Source organism: Balaenoptera ricei, chromosome 2 (genome assembly GCF_028023285.1).
Source record: "Balaenoptera ricei isolate mBalRic1 chromosome 2, mBalRic1.hap2, whole genome shotgun sequence".
NCBI lineage: Eukaryota > Metazoa > Chordata > Mammalia > Artiodactyla > Balaenopteridae > Balaenoptera > Balaenoptera ricei.
The window spans coordinates 11,046,158-11,062,752 of record NC_082640.1 but is presented as its reverse complement, the minus strand read 5'-3'; the positions used below and the strand labels follow the sequence as shown (position 1 = coordinate 11,062,752).

Below are 16,595 nucleotides of genomic sequence, written 5' to 3'. Positions count from 1 at the left end.
GGTAAAGGCACTTTTGATAATATTTGCTAGTAATTAAGTTTTCTTTAGCCCAAGCCTGAAAAGTCTATAAGACGCCAAAAGTGAAGTGTCCCTTTGATACAAGTTTGTTTTTCAATCTCTAAGAAAATAATTATTTCATAAAAAAAAAGACGTATCCATTTCATACTTAATTATAGTGTGAGTTACGTATTATTGTTATTCCCATTATCTAGATGAGAAAATTAAGACTTAGAGTGGTTTAAGTAACTTGACTGAGGTCATAAATCTAGTAAATAGTATTTCAAGAATTTAAACTATAGGAAGGTACTATGGGTGACATATGATTGTTTGGAAAGAGAATCACTGACTGGTAATGGCCCATGGGCTGATACTGTTCGTCTTGTGGTTTTACCCATGCGAGTTCAGCCAAGAGGCATGCTGGAATCTTACTTAACTAATCGGTTAGGAGTATACCAATCAGGAAGAAGTGATCTAGCTCTCAGGTGGCTGAAACAAATTTCCAAGAGGGTATGGCAAGCTCACATAGAAATTTGGATTAGGATCAATATACAAGTGCTTCCATCTTACAGGTGTGTGAGCGGCAGCAGCAGAAGCTTCTTGCCAGTGGTGGTACTCTTGTTTCAATGTATGGCAGTGATTTGGGATGGTAGAAATGTCCAGTTTGAAACTGAACCCAAGGGATAAGATCCATCTCCTTAGATAGAAGTGGGTGAGGGCTGTACACATTGTCTGGGCATCAGTTAAGAGGGCAGGTGTTAAGGAAAGGGACCTATTCCTTGCAGGGAGTTAGAATACAAATCAGAATGTAGGAATAAAACTAAGGTGAATATGGAGGATTGCAACTCATTGGGTACAGGGATGCCGAGGGGATCTACTGTGTTTATGATAATTATATAAATACATTTTAGACTCTAGCTATTGCTGAAGATAAACACCTAAAATACTCCCAAACTTCTCTATGATCAGGGGTTAGAATGGGGCTGAGCTTTAAGGTGGGCATATGCATATACATATGCAGCATATGCAGCTAGGCTAGGGTAGGCTGGGGCAAGGAGATTGACTTACATACAACAATGGATATGAACTCAAAGTACTAGATTTCTTGATCTTTTCAATGCGGTGAGAGAACATCTGATGAAATATGAAGTTAGTGAACAGATTTGGAGTATGTAGCTAAATTTATAATGGAGTCAATCAGGGAAAAAAAACCTCTACCTATTAAACCATTGCTTTTGTCATTTTCAGTAGCAGAAAAATTGCTACTTGTCCAATTCTAGATATGAGAGGCAATCAGAATATACAGTGAGTGCCTGAGGGTGACTTTTTAGGGGTTAAATATAGCTTTGCATCATTAGCTTATGTGGGAAAAAAATCCCATTATGACAGCAAATCAGATCTAATCTGGCACTCCCTCTGCTACAATTATATAAAATATGGTGGAAGCTTGTCAAAGCTTTCCGTGAGAAATGAGGCTACTGATGCTTGGCAGCCCCCTTTTGAGCACAGTGAAGAATCATGTTGCTTAGCTACAGCCCTTGGCTGATTTAGAAAGCTTTAACTGACTGTATTATACAAGAGGTAAACTCTATTCTTGATTTTTTTTTTCCCTAAGAGAAAAAACCTTATTTACCACCTTCTTATTTTTGGGGTATCTTTACCAAGTCATTTACAAATGTCTATTCACCCAGGACACATTTCGATTTATCATTGTTTTTCCCTCCCCAGGGTTTATAGATTGAGAGAGAACAAGTGGGTGGTTGGTGATACAAGCAGAACATAAAGTATTGAAATAACTTAAATGCTTTTGCCGGCAAAGTAATGTGCAAGTGTCTATTTAAATTTTTTTTTTCACTTGAAGTCATTGTATTTTTCCCCTCTTTCTGCTTATTCATAGTTTGAGTTGCTGTTGTCTTTATAATGCACAAGAATGTATAACATTTAATTATATTTTTGTATTTCAAAATGTAAACTGACATAGGTGTATGGAAAAGTATAGGGAGCAGTGAATGAAACAGGAGTAAGTGTGTGGGCTGGAATTGGAACCAAAACACTGAAAACAGAAGGATTAAGGGGAAAAACAAAGAAGAACTGTAAATGGAGAGGTTTACAGCAATTATTGTACATGAAGTAGAAAAGTGTAAAGGGGGAAATGTCAGATGTGTCAGAGACCATTTCAATGGGATAAAAATACTCAAGGACTCTTAAGTCTGGAGGAGATTCTAAAAGGCTTTTGGTTCATGCTGTCTCCAGAAGGAATATTTTTTATACTGTTCTAAATATGTAGATATCCACTTATTTTTATAGCTCTTCGGGAAAGAGAGCTGTCCCTAAGCAATGCTTTCTAACATCTTACCATAATTATTGTAATGAAGTAGAGCCATGACCTAATCTCGATTATGTAATTATTCAGTAGATTTTACTATTGACTTGTCAGTACAATTTGTTTTATACATGCAAAAACAATTTTTCCTGCTTTACAGTTCCCTGATTACCTGCAGGAAAGCCTATAGAGTTGATTCTATATTTACATTCAGAAATAGGATAATGGTTAATTGTCTCTACAGGCTTGGCTCCATCATGATTCTAATTCTGTTGAAGCCCAGATTTCATAGACTTAGAAGCTAAACCACTTCGTTTATGGGTTTTGTTTTTATGCTGGTCTGCAAATCACCTTCATTTGCCACCTTTTTAAATATGTTTGTGTAATATCATCATTTTCAAAGTGTGATCCTGGAACCCCTCAAGTGAGGACCCCTGGGGGTCCTCAAGACCCTATTAAGGAAGCCTGTGAAGTTAAACCTTTTCGTAATAACTTTCATATTAATTCAGAGACATTATTTGCCTTTTGAACTCTATTCTCATGGGTGTACAGAGGCTTCATAAGATCTTATATAGAAACAGGTTGAATGCAGAAAGGAATATGAGAATCTAGTTGTCTTCTAATAAGCCAGACTTTAAGGAGATTTGCAGAAATGTAAAACAATGATACTCTTCTTGCTAAGTATTTTTTTTTTTAAATGAATAGCCCAGTTTGCTTTTTTTTTTTTTTTTTAAAGAAATTCACGTTCTTTTATTTATTTATTTATTTATTTATTTATGACTGTGTTGAGTCTTCGTTTCTGTGGGAGGGCTTTCTCTAGTTGCGGCAAGTGGGGACCACTCCTCATCGCGGTGCGCGGGCCTCTCACCATCGCGGCCTCTCTTGTTGCGGAGCACAGGCTCCAGACGCACAGGCTCAGTAATTGTGGCTCACGGGCCCAGTTGCTCCGTGGCATGTGGGATCTTCCCAGACCAGGGCTTGAACCCGTGTCCCCTGCATTGGCAGGCAGACTCTCAACCACTGCGCCACCAGGGAAGCCCTGCTAAGTTTTTTATTTTTGGAAAATACTGTTATTTTTCATAAATACATTATTTATGTTAACATGTAATGAGCTTATCGCTGTTTTAAAATGAATTAATAAATATTTTGGAAATTTCTCCATTTAATATTTAAGATGGTAAATAACAATGGATATAACCAACATAAATAAAAGCTCTTTGATATTCTCAATAATTTTCAAGAGTGTAAAGGGGTCCCAAGATCAAACATTTGAGAGGTCCAATCTGGTCTGTTTCTCAGCTCCTGCATGATTCTAACCTTGACTCCACTTCCTGGTTTCTATGCTTTCTCTCCCTTAGTTTGATGATTCTACTGACAGATTTCTGTATCCCACTTCTCCCCTCCATCTTCCCTCCTGATAATTTCAGCCTCAGACTCCACTGAACCTTTAGCCTAGTGTCATTAGAATTGGTGGATGACAGAAGGACAGTGATCACATTAGTTTGAATGGCAATCTGTCTAAAATAAAATTTCACATATTAAGTTTGATACGTATTTCTAACTATAGTGACTGCATTACAGGTAAAAATCTTCATGTATTATTTCACTTATTAGTTTGAATAAAAAAGACACTTTTAGGATTTTGATTTTGATTTCATTTTTTAACAAATTTGACCAAAACGTCAAATAGTGGAATATACCGTATTTTATCCTTTGAATTTCGTGTTGAAATTTTAAATGTAAATTAAAAGTCATTTATACACTATAGCACATAGAACTGTATAGGATTCTGCAGCCTTAAGTATGTATAAAGGCCAGTGCGTCTGTTTAGTTAGTGCCGTTTATTAATAAATGGCATATTGAAGTTATGCCTGAAAATTTTCTTCTTACGATTGGTCTGAAATTTTACTCCTGTCATGTGGTAAGCTGGTCAACAACGATTTAAAATTTGTTTTTAATTAACGAATTGCAAATTTGGTAAACATCATTTTTTTTTTTTCTGTTCAGTCAAGATAGTCTTTGGACCAAATGAATACCATACATGTTTAAAATTAAAAGTGAATTTAGTATTTTATTCCTTTGTTGAAATAGAGATCCCAGAATCTTTTTTTTTAACGTGGAAGACTTCACAAAGCTTTTTTTAAACATGTTAAATATTTGGTTGACAGCTATACCATGTTTTGTTACCCCTGCAACAGTGATGCATATGTTGTTGAATGAGGGCGAGTGGAAATGAAATCCTGCACCTTTTTTCCTCTCTCAGGGTTGACTAGATTTTGAATTACAAAAGTGCTTGGGGAACTCTACTCAATACTCTGTAATGGCCTATATGGGAAAAGAATCTAAAAAAAAAAAAAGAGTGGATGTATGTATATGTATAACTGATTCACTTTGCTGTACACCTGAAACTAACACAACATTGTAAATCAACTATACTCCAATAAAAATTTAAAAAAATAAAAAAAGTTTGATAGCCAGGTCTCTCTGGTGGCAATGTGTTGAGCTTTTCCTCATTCCCACAACCAGTCACTTGTGAATTCTTGTCAGTTCTACTTCAGTATCTCATCAATTTGTTTTCTTCCTCATTCTTTTTTTTTCTACGAAAGTCCTTATTCTTTATTTATTAATTTTCTGATATTCATGTGATATTGCTAAATTTCCAGTTGTTTTCATTCATTTATTTATTTATTTTAACATCTTTATTGGAGTATAATTGCTTTACAATGTTGTGTTAGTTTCTGCTATATAACAAAGTGAATCACCTCTAAGTTTACATATATCCGCATATCCCCTCCCTCTTGTATCTCCCTCCCACCCTCGGTATCCAACCCCTCTAGGTGGTCACAGAGCACTGCCCTGATCTCCCTGTGCAATGCAGCTGCTTCTCACTAGCTATCTATTTTACATTTGGTAGTGTATATATGTCAGTGCTACTCTCTCACTTCATCCCAGCTTACCCTTCCCCCTCCCCATGTCCTCAAGTCCATTCTCTAAGTCTGCGTTTTTATTCCTGTCCTGCCCTTAGGTTCATCAGAACCTTTTTTTTTTTTTTTTTTAGATTCCATATATATGTGTTAGCATACGGTATTTGTTTTTCTCTTTCTGACTTACTTCACTCTGTACGACAGACTCTAGGTCCATCCACCTCAGTACAAATAACTCAATTTCATTTCTTTTTATGGCTGAGTAATATTCCATTGTATATATGTGCCACATCTTCTTTATCCATTCATCTGTCGATGGACACTTAGGTTGCTTCCATGTCCTGGCTATTGTGAATAGTGCTGCAGTGAACATTGTGGTACATGACTCTTTTTGAATTATGGTTTTCTCAGGGTATATGCCCAGTAGTGGGATTGCTGGGTCGTATGGTAGTTCTATTTTTAGTTTTTTAAGGAACCTCCATACTGTTCTCCATAGTGGCTGTATCAATTTACATTCCCACCAACAGTGCAAGAGGGTTGCCTTTTCTCCATACCCTCTTCAGCATTTGTTTGTAGATTTTTTGATGATGGCCATTCTGACTGGTGTGAGATGATACCTAATTATAGTTTTGATTTGCATTTCTCTAATGATTAGTGATGTTGAGCATCCTTTCATGTGTTTGTTGGCAATCTGTAATATATTGTTTGAAGAAATATCTATTTAGATCTTCTACCTATTTTTGGATTGGGTTGTTCTTTTGATATTGAGCTGCATGAGTTACTTGTATATTTTGGAGATTAATCCTTTGTCAGTTGCTTCGTTTTGCAAATATTTTGTCCCATTCTGAGGGTTGTCTTTTCATCTTGTTTATGGTTTCCTTTGCTGTGCAAAAGCTTTGAAGTTTCATTAGGTCCCATTTGTTTGTTTTTATTTCCATTTCTCTAGGAGGTGGGTCAAAAAGGATCTTGCTGTGATTTATGTCATAGAGTGTTCTGCCTATGTTTTCCTCTAAGAGTTTTATAGTGTCTGGCCTTACATTTAGGTCTTTAATCCATTTTGAGTTTATTTTTGTATATGGTGTTAGGAAGTGTTCTAATTTCATTCTTTTACATGTAGCTCTCAGGTTTCCCAGCGCCACTTATTGAAGAGGCTGTCTTTTCTCCATTGTATATTCTTGCTTCCTTTATCAAAGATAAGGTGACCATATGTGAGTGGGTTTATCTCTGGGCTTTCTATCCTGTTCCATTGATATATATTTCTGTTTTTGTGCCAGTACCATACTGTCTTGATTACTGTAGCTTTGTAATATAGTCTGCAGTGACAGAGCCTGATTCCTCCAGCTCCGTTTTTCTTTCTCAGGATTGCTTTGGCTATTCAGGGTCTTTTGTGTTTCCATACAAATTGTGAAATTCTTTGTTCTAGTTCTGTGAAAAATGCCATTGGTAGTTTGATAGGGATTGCAATGAATCTGTAGATTGCTTTGGGTAGTATAGTCATTTTCACAGTGTTGATTCTTCCAATCCAAGAACATGTTATATCTCTCCATCTGTTGGTATCATCTTTAATTTCTTTCATCAGAGTCTTATAGTTTTCTGCATACAGGTCTTTTGTCTCCTTAGGTAGGTTTATTCCTAGGTATTTTATTATTTTTGTTGCAGTGGTAAATGGGAGTGTTTCCTTAATTTCTCTTTCAGATTTTTCATCGTTAGTGTATAGGAATGCAAGGGATTTCTGTGCATTAATTTTGTATCCTGCTACTTTACCAAATTCATTGATTAGCTCTAGTAGTTTTCTGGTAGCATCTTTAGGATTCTCTATGTATAGTGTCATGTCATCTGGAAACAGTGACAGCTTTACTCCTTCTTTTCCGATTTGGATTCCTTTTATTTCTTTTTCTTCTCTGATTGCTGTGGCTAAAACTTTTGAAACTATGCTGAATAATAGTGGCGAGAGTGGGCAACCTTGTCTTGTTCCTGATCTTAGAGGAAGTGGTTTCAGTTTTTCAACATTGAGAACAATGTTGGCTGTGGGTTTGTCATATATGGCCTTTATTATGTTGAGGTAGATACCCTCTATGCCCACTTTCTGGAGAGTTTTTATCAAAAATGGGTGTTGAATTTTGTCAAAAGCTTTTTCTGCATCTATTGAAATGATCATATGGTTTTTCTCCTTCAATTTGTTAATATGGTGTATCACATTGATTGATTTGCATATATTGAAGAATCCTTGCATTCCTGGGATAAACCCCTCTTGAACATGGTGTATGATCCTTTTAATGTGCTGTTGGATTCTGTTTGCTAGTATTTTGTTGAGGATTTTCGCATCTATATTCATCAGTGATATTGGTCTTTAGTTTTCTTTCATGTGACATCTTTGTCTGGTTTTGTTATCAGGGTGATGGTGGCCTTGTAGAATGAGTTTGGGAGTGGTCCTCCCTCTGCTATATGTTGGAAGAGTTTGAGAAGGATAGGTGTTAGCTCTTCTGAAAGTGTTTGATAGAATTCACCTGTGAAGCCATCTGGTCCTGGGCTTTTGTTTGTTGGAAGATTTTTAATCACAGTTTCAATTTCAGTGCTTGTGATTGGTCTGTTCATATTTTCTGTTTCTTCCTGGTTCAGTCTTGGAAGGTTATACCTTTCTAAGAATTTGTCCATTTCTTCCAGGTTGTCCATTTTATTGGCATAGAGTTGCTTGTAGTAGTCTCTTAGGATGCTTTGTATTTCTGTGGTGTCTGTTGTAACTTCCCCTTTTTCATTTCTAATTTTATTGATTTGAGTCCTCCCCCTCTTTTTCGTGATGAGTCTGGCCAGTGGTTTATCAATTTTGTTTATCTTCTCAAAGAACCAGCTTTTAGTTTTATTGATCTTTGCATTGTTTCCTACATTTCTTCTTCATTTATTTCTGATCTGATCTTTATGATTTCTTTCCTTCTGCTAACTTTGGGGTTTTTTTGTTCTTCTTTCTCTAACTGCTTTAGGTGTAAGGTTAGGTTGTTTATTTGAGATTTTTCTTGTTTCTTGAGGTAGGATTGTATTGCTATAAACTTCCCTCTTAGAACTCCTTTTGCTGCACCCCACAGGTTTTGGGTCATCGTGTTTTCATTGTCATTTGTTTCTAGGTACTTTTTGATTTCCTCTTCGATTTCTTCAGTGATCTCTTGGTTATATAGTAGTGTATTGTTTAGACCCATGTGCTTGTATTTTTCACAGATTTTTTTCCTGTAATTGATATCTAGTGTCATAGCGTTGTGGTCAGAAAAGATACTTGATACAATTTCAGTTTTCTTAAATTTACCAAGGCTTGATTTGTGACCCAAGATATGATCTATCCTGGAGAATGTTCCATGAACACTTGAGAAGAAAGTGTATTCTGTTGTTTTTGGATGGAATGTCCTATAAATATCAATTAAGTCCATCTTGTTTAATGTATCATTTAAAACTTGTGTTTCCTTATTTATTTTCATTTTGGATGATCTGTCCATTGGTGAAAGTGGGGTGGTAAAGTCCCCTACTATGATTGTGTTACTGTCGATTTCCCCTTTTATGGCTGTTAGCATTTGCCTTATATATTGAGGTGCTTCTATGTTGGGTGCATAAATATTTACAATTGTTACATGTTCTTCTTGGATTGTTCCCTTGATCATTATGTAGTGTCCTTCTTTGTCTCTTGTAATAGTCTTTATTTAAAGTCTATTTTGTGTGATATGAGAATTGCTACTCCAGCTTTCTTTTGATTTCCATTTGCATGGAATATCTTTTTCCATCCCCTCACTTTCAGTCTGTATGTGTCCCTAGGTCTGAAGTGGGTCTCTTGTAAGCAGCATATGTATGGGTCTTGTTTTTGTATCCATTCAGCCAGTCTATGTCTTTTCGTAGGAGCATTTAATCCATTTACATTTAAGGTAATTATCGATATGTATGTTCCTATTACCATATTCTTAATTGTTTTGGGTTTGTTTTTGTAGGTCTTTTCCTTCTCTTGTGTTTCCTGCCTAGAAAAGTTCCTTTAGTGTTTGTTGTAAAGCTGGTTTGGTGGTGCTGAATTCTCTTAACTTTTTTTTTTTTTAATATATTTATTTTATTTATTTAATTTTTGGCTGCGTTGGGTCTTCATTGCTGCATGCAGGCTTTTATCTAGTTGTGGCTCGCAGGGACTGCTCTTCATTGCAGTGTGTGGGCTTCTCATTGTGGTGGCTTCTGTTTTTGCAGAGCACAGGCCCTGGGCACACGGGCTTCAGTAGTTGAGGCACATGGGCTCAGTAGTTGAGGCTTATGGGCTCTAGAGCGCAGGCTCAGTAGTTGTGGCGCATGTGCTTAGTTGCTCTGTGACATGTGGGATCTTCCCAGACCAGGGCTTGAACCCGTATCCCCTGCATTGGCAGGCGGATTCTTAACCACTGCTCCACCAGGGAAGCCCAATTCTCTTAACTTTTGCTTGTCTGTAAAGGTTTTAATTTCTCTGTCAAATCTGAATGAGATACTTGCTGGGTAGAGTAATCTTGATTGTGGTTTTTTCCCTTTCATCCCTTTAAATATGTCCTGCCACTCCCTTCTGGCTTGCAGTGTTTCTGCTGTAAGATCAGCTGTTAACATTATGGGGATTCCCTTGTATGTTATTTGTTGTTTTTCCCTTGCTGCTTTTAATATTTTTACTTTGTATTTAATTTTTGATAGTTTAATTAATATGTGTCTTGGCGTGTTTCTCCTTGGATTTATCCTGTATGGGACTCTCTGTGCTTCCTGGATGTGACTGACTATTTCTTTTCCCATGTTAGAGAAGTTTTCAACTATAATGTCTGCAAATATTTTCTCAGATCGTTTCTTTTTCTCTTCTTCTTCTGGGACCCCCTACAATTCGAATGTTGGCGTGTTTAATGTTGTCCCAGAGGTCTCTGAGACTGTCCTCAGTTCTTTTCATTCTTTTTTCTTTATTCTGCTCTGTGGTAGTTATTTCCACTATTTTATGTTCCAGGTCACTTATTCGTTCTTCTGTCTCAGTTATTCTGCTATTGATTCCTTCTAGAGAATTTTTCATTTCATTTATTGTGTTGTTCATCATTGTTTGTTTGTAGTTTAATTCTTTTAGGTCCTTGTTAAACGTTTCTTGTATTTTCTCCATTCTGTTTCCAAGATTTTGGATCATCTTTACTATCATTACTCTGAATTCTTTTTTAGGTAGACTACCTATTTCCTCTTCATTTGTTTGGTCTGGTGATTTTTACTTTGCTTCTTCATCTGCTGTGTGTTTCTCTGTCTTCTCATTTTGCTTCACTTACTGTGTTTGGGGTCTCCTTTTCACAGGCTGCAGGTTCGTAGTTCCTGATGTTTTTGGTGTCTGCCCCCAGTGGGTAAGGTTGGTTCAGTGGGTTGTGTAGACTTCCTGGTGGAGGGGACTGCTGCCTGTGTTCTGGTGAATGAGGCTGTATTTTGTCTTTCTGATGGGCAGGACCGTGTCTGGTGGTGTGTTTTGGGGTGTCTGTGAACTTACTATGATTTTAGTCAGCCTTTCTGCTAATGGGTGGGGTTGTGTTTCTGTCTTGCTAGTTGTTTGGCATAGGGTTTTCAGCACTGGAGCTTGCTGGTCATTGAGTGGAACTGGGCCTTAGCGTTGAGACGGAGGTCTCTGGGAGAGCTCTCGCTGATTGATGTTACGTGGTGCCGGGAGGTCTCTGGTGGACCAATGTCCTGAACGTGGCTCTTCCACCTCAGAGGCTCAGGCCTGACACCCGACCGGAGCACAAAGATCCTGTCAGCCACACGGCTTTGGGAAGTCTGAGGTCTTCTGCCAGCGTTCAGTAGGTGTTCCACATGTAGATGTATTTTTGGTGTATTTGTGGGGAGGAAGGTGATCTCCATGTCTTACTCTTGAAGGTTCCCCTCTTCTCTCATTGTTACTACAACTGACTTAGTTCTAGTGTTAGTTGTTTCTTGCTTGGACTTTTGTAGTACTCTCCTCCTGTCTTCAGTCTTATTCTTCTTCAATTCATTGTCTGTGCTGCTGCCAATGTGATTTTTAAAAAATTGATGTGATTATGTTGTCCTGTATTTTTTTTTTTTTGATATTGTGTCGCATAGTAGTTAAAAGTGCTGACTTCAGATTGAGACTGCCTGAGTTTGTTAACCTTTCTATGCCTCCAGCTTCTTTAAATGGGAATTATTCTCTGATGTATGCAAAATGCTTTGCATGTACATTCTCTATAAATATTAGCTATTTTCCATAGCACTTTATATGCTTGAAATTATTTATAATTATTTATGTCTGTCTTCTGTGCTAGACTATAAGCTCCAGCAGGGCAGAAACCACATCAGTTATGTTCATCATTGTATCTCAAGTGCCATAACAATGTCTGTAATAAAGGCACTCAACAAATATTTGCAGTTGACTGCCTAATATTCTTCAGTGACTCTCCTTAATCTCTGTGATAAAAGCCACCTTATGTACATGGCTTTCTAAATCTGAATTTCTTCTCATTCTACAATACCCGGTTACTTGTCTTCCATGATTCTACTGTGGTGTTTCATGTCTTCATGCATATATTTGCACATGCTCTTCCTTTGGAATAACATACTGTTTCTCACTTTGGCCACCTGAAAGTTCCTGCATATTCTTGGAGTCCTAGGTTTTGATCTTCTGTGACCCCTTGGCAGCCTTTTCCCTAATTCAGGCAGAGCAAGTTCTCCCTTATGTGCAGCTCTAGTACATTGTTCATATTTTAATTTTAATACCTGTAATGCTGTATTAAAATGACTTGATTACTCTTAATTACAATAGCTACTTTCATCAGATGCCTGCCCTATTATTGTGCCATATATATGTGTGTGTATACATATATATATGTATATATGTCTGTGTGTCTGTGTGTATGTATGTATGTATTGAATTTAATCCTCAAAGTAGTCCTAGAAAATACCTATTATTATTCCAATTTTACAGATGAGGGAACTGAGGCTCAGCTACTTAAAAAAATTAATATAGGTTACATCTTAATTAAGAATTTGGACTGATCAGTTGCTGATGCAAGAGTACCTTGAGGCAAGGGCTATGGCCTACTCATACATCTTATTTGTATGGCTGCTCTTGTAGTTTAATTTCATGTACAATATCATATTTGTGTTATACAGTATCTCTTATGGTGACTGTTTTCATCACTGTATCACATCCATATCACATCCATAAGAAAGATTTAGATTAATTAGATTAATTCTGCCATAGCTTGCCAGGTAGTCCATCTTCCTTTAGGAATGGAAGATTCTAGGCATAGCCTGGTTACTCATAATACTCTTCCTATTATCTGAAAACCTTTTTGGATACTTAGATTGTAGGTCTAACGTTAATTTGTTTTATATTTTACTTCATTTATTTCATTTACTTATTGCAAGCAGTTCTATTAAAAATGAATAAGGGTTCAATTAAAATTATGGTTTTCTTATTAGGAAACTTCTATTATCACAAATACTATAATCAACTACTATTATTTTTAGAATCAAATAAAAACTCTGTAAGTGCCACAATGACTTAGTTATGTGCTTTAGTTTCTATTGTTTTTCATTTGTGATAGATGCATTTTGTAAAAAGGGTGTAAAGAATTCAGAGTAGGTGGCTCTACAAATTGACTAGTGATTATTCTCAATTCACCATTGTCAAGTATTTTTGTCACTTACCTAGATTTGAAAGAATGAATGAACACATGATGCTTTTAAAAACTGCATCTCTTTTTTAAAAAAATTAATTAATTTATTTATTTTTGGCTGTGTTGGGTCTTCGTTTCTGTGCGAGGGCTTTCTCTAGTTGTGGCAAGCGGGGGCCACTCTTCATCGCGGTGCGCGGGCCTCTCACTATCGCGGCCTCTCTTGTTGCGGAGCACAGGCTTCAGACGCGCAGGCTCAGTAGTTGTGGCTCACGGGCCCAGTTGCTCCGCGGCATGTGGGATCTTCCCAGACCAGGGTTCGAACTCGTGTCCCCTGCATTAGCAGGCAGATTCTCAACCACTGTGCCACCAGGGAAGCCTCCATCTCTTTCTTTTTGACATAAAAATAGAGAGCTTTACAAATACTATTCAGCTAAATCCATATAAATTCTCCTCCACAATCAAACTACCAAATTAAAAATTAGATTTTTTTTTGATAGGAAGTTTTTCAGTATGTATAAATGTGTAATTGGAAATTTGTCAATTTTTAGCCTTCCCTTCCTATCTCCCTCACCCTCTTCTGTTTTTTTCATTTGCCTGTCTTTGCTTATTTTTTAATCTCTTCTGTTTTTTTCCTTTTTCCTGCCCTCTGCTCTCCTCCTTTTCTCCTTTCCTGTTCTTGTCTTTCTTTTCCTTTTTCTTTTTAAACTGTATTAATTCCCCGAAAGAAAAATGAAAGCTAGAAGTTTTAATTTCCAATAAATGTTGGGCTAAGAAATAGTGCAACTTGGGCAAAGGTTCTAGGAGTCCCGAGCATTCCTAGAGCAGTGGGTGCGTATCTTTTAAAGTATGATTATACGTTTAATATCTGTTAGTTGAGAAAACATAATAAACTAATCATTTTATTACAGTAGTCTTATATACATTTGATAAATAAGATATAAATATCAAGATATGTTTTTAGTTTAAACTAGAACAATTTCTTGTTGTGGGTTCTTGAGCTTTTTGAGCTTCTTGAGGTGACTCCATGACTCAACAGAGGTTTATGAGCTGCAGCTTACACAGTAGTTTCAGAGAATTTTCGAATTTACTTTCTGACTCATCTAGTTCTGCTTTTAAAAATGCACATACAACTTAAACCAAATCAAGAATAGAATGTATTAGAAAACATGATTTGGTTCCATACGTGCCATGCGAAATACCAGTCCAGCAGCAGATCTTCTTTAAGCCTAGTAATATACCTCCAGAACACGATCCCATTTAGGTCTCTTGTTCAGGACTCCACAATTAGAATATATTCCATTGAATTCCTTCACACATTTAGCTTCACATATTTTGCAGGTGTCGTGGGCATGAAGATCAAGGAAATTTGATCCTTCTTGAGTTTTACAACTAAAAAAGAGCTCAAGGAAAATATTATGAGGTCTGATTATACATGTCAATCACGTATTATAATTCATAACTGGAAAGATTATCCTCTGAGAATGCACATTTGTCTGTATGTTGCGGAGGTGCAAGTCAGTGGTGCAGGGGGGACGTGGAGTATTTGCAGAGTGAAGAAACTGGAAGGGAAATTGGAAGGGAAAGCCTGCCTCTGACATGAACTCCTTTTAATTTTCTTGAACTCTTGCTAATAAAGAGCTAGGTTTGAGCTTTCTTTAGGTGGGAGAGAAAAGACGAGGTGAGCTACTAGGGGGTTTCTTTTCCTTTATCAAATTCAAGGAGGTATTGAGTGGGAGATAGGGGTGAAAGCACCAGCATCAGTGACCAACCTCAAGATTGACCAGTTATGATTCAAGAAGTATTGTTATAACCAAGTTTGGGTGGCACATATTACGCTATATTTTCTCTTCTAGAGAAGCTATAAATTGTAAAGCTAATCTTGTTTAAATGTTTATGCCAGTAAACTTTAAAACATCTTTGTTTGAAATGTTTCCACCAGTAAGATTTAAGACATCTTTCTAGAGTCTTAAATATTGGGCGTGTTATGGTCAGTTACACTTAAATTTATTTCTAATTTGGAAAAGAATGTTTGAATTGGTCTTCCTCTTCCAGCTATTTTTGTATTATGACTCCAATGTCAGTGTCTAAAGAAGCAAATGTGATTTGAAAATCAGTCTATCAATAGGGTGTTACCACTGTTGACAGCATAATTGGACATTTTTTTTTTTTTTTTTAATTCACACTACCGGGCAGTTTTTTTGTTTTTTGTTTTTTGTTTTTTTTGTTGTTTGTTTGTTTTTTTTATTTTTGGCTGTGTTGGGTCTTCGTTCCTGTGCGAGGGCTCTCTCCAGCTGCGGCACGTGGGGGCCACTCTTCATCGCGGTGCGCGGGCCTCTCACCGTCGCGGCCTCTCTTGCTGCGGAGCACAGGCTCCAGACGCGCGGGCCCAGCAGTCGTGGCTCACGGGCCCAGCCGCTGCGCAGCACGTGGGATCCTCCCGGACCAGGGCGTGAACCCGTGTCCCCCGCATTGGCAGGCGGATTCCTAACCACTGCGCCACCAGGGAAGCCCCCATAATTGGACATTTTATTTTTATAAAATTCTTCCAAAATTATAAAAGTAATATTTATTTTAATCATGAAAACAATACGAAGACTAAAAAGGAGAAAAAAATTACCCCCTACATTTCCTCTTTTCACCAGCTTCGAACCGCACTCTTTTCCATACTCTTTCCAGTACTAAATGCTAGTTATTTTTTGTCAATTTGATGGGTAAAAAATACGTACTTAATTGTTCCTGCAATTTATATTTCTTTAATAACTAATAAGGTTAAATGTGTGTGTACATGTATACATGTAAGTAAGTAATTCTGTGAATATAATGAAAAATATTACAATGTATATTATGTATCATTTCATATATATCATATATCATATCATATCATATCATATCTGGGTAGTTTGGTCCCGATAATACATATTTTCCTAAGACTTCCCCGTTATGCTATCTATTAGACTAGAAATTAAGCCTGGAAAAACAGAGAAATGAATATGTGACATTTCACTAGTAAAACATGAAGTGAGTTGGGCTTCTATTCATTAGAATTTCACTGTTCTTTTATCTAAAGCTAAAAGAGACTTAAGTTTTTTATTGGTGAACCCCCAAGTTGAATCTTTTCTGTCAGAGGTGGAAATCAAGAGATTTAAATGTTTTGTATATTCCTTGTACCAGTTATCAACTTATTTCCTCACTCCAAATCCATCCTTTTTTGCCCTGCTTTTGTGATACTGGATCTGAGCCCTGTAAACATTTCCATTTTGCCATCTGGGACAGTATTAAGCTTTTCAGTAGCTGGCATTGGAGAGACACTGTGTGAAGAAGACTTTTCTTTCTGGTTTCAAAATGCTTTTCTCCCTGCTCTGATGGTGAGCTGCAGCCAGTGGAATGCAGGATACCCAGCGTCACATGCATCTCTCCTATGAGTTTTGATGGCACTCACAGGCATCTGAGGCAGAGGTGACTTGCCCACTCAAATGTGTACATATCAATGCAAAGCCATCAAAACACAAAAAAACAAGGAAACATGAAAACACCAAAGAAACACAATCATTTCTCAGTAAGTAACCCCAAAGAACTGGAGATCTACAAGTTACTTGAAAAGGAATTCAAAATAATTATTTTAAGGAAGTTTAGTGAGATTCAAGGGAACAAAGAGAGACAATTTGATGATCTCAGGAAAAAAATGCATGAACAAAATGAGAAGTTCATCAAAGGGATAGA

The 16,595-nt window shown here is 36.9% G+C and overlaps 1 protein-coding gene across 1 annotated transcript in view; it reads left to right on the top strand.

Annotated features, from left to right (window-relative positions):
• GPR158 (G protein-coupled receptor 158) overlaps positions 1-16,595 on the top strand; it is a 327,082-nt gene that overhangs the window by 45,107 nt on the left and 265,380 nt on the right. The window lies entirely within an intron of this gene.